A 5,403-nucleotide genomic window follows, 5' to 3' on the forward strand; every position below is an offset into this window, starting at 1 on the left:
AACAGAAAATTAGAGAGATACATATCACGTTATGACTGAAGGCCTTTATAATATTATGAGTGAATTATATGACTATCAAAATTTGAAGTTTTAAAATATTTTGCTGAAGAATCTATTAAAGTTGGAATTGCGTAAAATATGTAATGGTACGACCGGAGTTTAACCCCCTGCTTTTAAAAATCGCCAACAATTAAATGTTCAAAAGCAAAAAGCAAAAGTTCTCCTTGCGAAATGTTCAAAAGCAAAGGAGCAGATGTTTAATCATAGTGCATAATAAAGATCGCCAGCTTTGGCGCGTTATCGCAACTTGGTGAAGAAAGGGGTTAAACTCCGGTTCAAGCTATTTAATTATTAAAATTTAAACGAACATTAAGATTGGCGAACCGGCTGGTCGCCAAAGGCGGCTAGTATCTAATAAAGGTACCATGCCAGATAACGCATCAAATGACATTGGGGTACAATAATTACGAAATTTTAATCTTTGGCGTGAATTTAGCCTTTTTGTCTGAATCTATCGTGTCATCCTTAGCGAGTTTTTTGGCGACTAATCCTTATATACCGTTAATAGTACCCGAAAATCGAATTTGTGTTTTAGACATGTTTAACCAATCAAATTTATGGTAGTCATTTATGTAGTCAAAAAATCGCGCACCTAATTAGATAAATTTAAGTGATTACGTTTTTGAATTGTCTTTGAATGTTTCTGAAAGTGCAGACTAACAGACAATCAACCTATAGTTGTATTTGGCTCAAGGTTTGACAGGTGTCTACACTATAGATGTTATTCTGCGCATCGAATTTTATTTATCTAGCTCTCTTTGTTTTGTAATTATCGTGTAAACTTATATTCGAACAGGCTGACAGACGAGCTTCCTCCGCATAGATTTTGCACCAAATTTGACAGAAATCTGCAAATAGGATGTAAAGACCGTATACCAGATTTCAACCATCTAGCTCAAAGCATTTTTGAGGTTTATTTGTCACAGACAGATAGAAGGACATTTTATAAAAAATATATTTTTCGAATTCAAGGAAGTCTAAAACGGGGAGATTCGTCAAAATCTCGAATACGAATTTTTCGACTATTACTATACTTCTTCTATACCGCGTATACGAGAAAGTAAAAAAGCTTTGTTTTCAGTAATTCTTGTTAAGTACGTTCATTCTATTTCATCTAATCTAAGACTGCTATTACCTAATAGGATGCAATCTCAGTATTAAAAAGAAAATTTTCAGTCACATTTTAAAATGGTAATTGCAAATATTTTTTTCTCAGTTTCAGCTATTTATAAACCTGTTAAACAATGAAATAACGATGATGTGCATTTCGCTCGAGAAGGGTAAGACTGAAAATTAACATTATATTTGAAATTAATCCCAAGGTATTCAGTACATAAAAAATGATGTACATATTAATTAAGAAATTTATTAGCTTCGCTAAAAACTTCCACGTTATTTTTCTAAGCATCAATGAGTACTCAACTTAAATATTTGAGATAGTTATTATTTTGTGCAATTAAGGACTATCTGGGTAAAATAAATAATGTCAGTTTTGAGTAAGATATAATATAATTTTTTTTTAATGTGTGGATGTTTCTGCTTTTTTAATAAAAGACGTGAAAATAAGCTGGGGAAAGAAAAGTTATATATGCCGCTTGACTTTGAACATCAGAAATTTTCTTTAGAATGAAGCTATTTTAAAACAAGACTAAATGCTAGCTTAAAATGTTACTCGAATAATGTGCCTTTGGATTATGAAATTGAATAATTAGCTATATCTTGGGGGGGTGCAAAGCTTTTGTGTTAATCTAAGAAGCTGATATTATTGCATTAAAAGAAGAAATGTTCACCAGACTATCGCAATTTATATACAAGCTATGTGGTTTACCTGTATACAATGCAAATCAAAGTATGATCGTTTTCAATATTTGGTACTTGTGGAGAATAACCATTATCATGAAATGCAACGCTTGCTTGGCTTTCCATCCATATCGCATAACATGTGGCAAGTTAGAAATGGAGCACTTTTGCTTTATCGATGTTGCAGTTGGCGCATTTGTTGTCAATTCTTTGATAGGTAAGCAAAACAAGTTGATTAAATTGCAACAGAAAATTACGACAAGCTACAAAAAGAAATGTTACAAAACGAAACCTTCGGAAGACCGGAAGTTATTTATGCTTGGAATTGTCTTTGCTGTTAGCCTAGGGTTTCTATTATTAATAATTGTACTCAGTACTTTTGTGCATGAAAATTTAGAAGATTTTTATATACTTATATCACCCACAATATTTGTTATTTATATAATTTCTATATCTTTATTCAACTGGATGACAACAGCAAGTCATGCTATGTTCTATTGTAACTTTTGCAAGCCCTTGAAATTAATGTTTTCTTCCATTAACAAAAAAGTAATAAAAATACAGAAAAGTTTAGAAATGAAGCAGAAGAAAGATAAAGAATATGATGATTTGTTAACTTAGAAAAAGAAATTTCGAAAACGAAAGAAACATCAACTCCGTCTCTTTAAATCAATATTAGAAAAGAATCTTTCGGTGTTTTTAATTAGTTCGGAGCTCCGTTCTAACGAATCGCAGAAAAATTCCAAGGTACTTGGTAGCCAAGATAATGAAGCATCGATAAATAATCACTTAAAGCAAATAATTTTTAAACCCACAGGAATATTTTCGTTGGCATGTGAGGATCAATTAAAGTTTTTAAATTCTGAACCACAAACTGAAATAAACAAATTGATTTTACAAAACATAAAGATGATCATATTGCTGGTCGAAAAATTCAAACCTTACCTGGCTTTTCATGGACGTTTCAGCCTTAGTACAAGATATCGATGACATTTTTTAGTTACAAGTATTGACTATCCTAACCATAAGTTTTGCTCGCACTTGCACTTATATTTACATATATATTAGCAGCGAATGGAAAAATCTAGATCCGTATGTCGGTATCTGCATAATTGGTCAAATATTTTTCGATTTTTTAGCATTTGGATCTGTAGCTGTACAAGCTTCTCTTATAACCGAAGAAGCCAAGAAGTTCGACCCTTTGATAACTAGATTACCCCAGGTTGGTGGATGCAAAGATATCAAATCTTTTCTTCAAAGTGAAATCGCAACACTGACAGCCTACGCAACAAATGTGCACTTCACTGCCTGGAAGTTCTTCAGTGGGTCTCGGAATTTCGTACCAACCGTCATTGGTGTGACAGTAATTTATGTAATAGTCATATTTCAATTGTATCGAGTTGGCCAAGACAGCAAATGCAAAAAAATATCTGGTCAATAAAAGATTTCAAGTTCTATCACAAACAAAAATACTGGTTTTGCAAGTATTGAGCACATTGTTGGTAAATTAGTTTAAAATATTTTATACTTCATTGATCGTCAGATTACTTTAGATCGACGGGTGCAAAAATATGTGCAGAACTGTGAGAGCCTCTGTAGCAAATATGCAGTCCACTAAGTGGAAGTTGTATAATGTGCCTCGGAATTTCTTATCAACTGTTAAAGGTGTGGCAATAACTAATGCTATATTTATATTTCACGCATTTCAAATTGCCCAAAACATTGTTCAATTAACCATTGCAGATATAATCAACAAATTGTTTCAAATTCTATTATAGAACAACGCACTATTTTGTAAATATTATTCACACTGCTTGTACATTGACCGAAAATATTTTGTCTTTGTTCAATTAAAATGTTTTTATATAATACTAGCCGCCTTTGGCGACCAGCCGGTTCGCCAATCTTAATGCACGCTAAAATTTTAATAATTAAATATTTTATGGAACTCCCGTTTTAATTGCTTCTTCATTAAAATATTTTAAAACTTCAAATTTTAATAGTCATATAATTCACTCATAAAATTATAAAGGCCTTCAGCCATAACGTAATATGTATCTCTCTAATTCTCTGTTAGCTCCCGTAGAAGTTATGCTTTAAATTAAAGTGGAAAGGATTAAACTGCAATAAATATAATATTTTTTTTACTGAAACAAAGCATTTTTTTAAAAATATGAGTACTGAAAACAGAGTCGCTGAGTATTTAAACCTTATGGGCACTAAAGATTTTTTTTTTTTTAATTTATATAATATCTCAAGAAGTTTTCAACAAAATTTTCTGAGATTCGTCATGAACAGATCGATTAATTAACAATGTTTAATTTTAAATGCATCAAACACTAAAAAAATAAACAGAATCGTTTGAAATAGTCTGTCGAAAACATATTAAACCTTCAAAACCAAGTCCGTATCCGTTGTCAACAATCAGAACACAATGCGCATGCGTGAATTTTCAACGCCAATTATGGTAATGCAAATGCGTGAATTTTCTACTCCAGTTGGGGTAACGCTATGGAGATTAGAAATTTTTAATTTCCTTTATTCTGTTTTATTTTAATTCAAAAGTACTTCAGAATGAATCTGAAAGATAGATTAATTAACAATGTTTAATTTTAAATGCATAAAACATTAAGAAAATAAACAGAATCCTTTGAAATAATCTGCCGAAAATTTCTTAAGCCTATCCTCTTTAGCGTGGGAAAAAAAACTACTGAAGCCTTACTCATTTGGCGGTGGGGAAATGAAGATTTTTTTGGCGTGAAAGTTAGTTTTTAATTAATAATTAAAATTCTAATTAAAAATTCAAAAAAGGGACTCCAGGTGCACATTCCCGACCTCCAAGGTATGCATGTGCCAAATTTGGTAGCTGTAGGTCGAACGGTCTGGCCTGTAGAGTGCCAATACACACACATACACACACACGCACACACATTGAGCTTTATCTTAATATATATAAATTACGTGTCACGTTGGTTGTCCGCAATGGACTCCTAAACTACTTAACCGATTTTAATCAAATTTGCACACCGTGTGCAGTTTGATCTAACTTAAAAGATAGGATAGCCATTTTTTTGAATTTTTAATTAGAATTTTAATTATTAATTAAAAACTAACTTTCCCGCCAAAAAAATCTTTTCATTTTTCCCATCGCCAAATGAGTACGGCTTCATTTTTTTCCCCAACAATCATGAGGCTAGACTTAAGATTTTTCGGCTGATTATTTGAGACGATTCTATTTATTTTCTTAATGTTTGATGCATTTAAAATTAAACATTGTTAATTAATCGATCTTTCAGATTCATTCTTAAGTACTTTTGAATTAAAATAAAACAGAATAAAGGAAATTAAAAATTTCTAATCTACATAGCGTTACCCCAACTGGCGTAGAAAAACTCACGCGTTTGCGTTACGTTTGGAATCCGAATGTTCGAATTATTTATGATCCTATCTGAGAACGTTTCTCAGGAATAAGATATCATTTTCCACAATTATTTTTTAATGCATACAATAAATTTGATACGTTGCAAAGGATAAAGTATCGCG

The sequence above is a fragment of the Argiope bruennichi genome, chromosome 1 (assembly GCF_947563725.1).
Source record: "Argiope bruennichi chromosome 1, qqArgBrue1.1, whole genome shotgun sequence".
Classification (NCBI taxonomy): domain Eukaryota; kingdom Metazoa; phylum Arthropoda; class Arachnida; order Araneae; family Araneidae; genus Argiope; species Argiope bruennichi.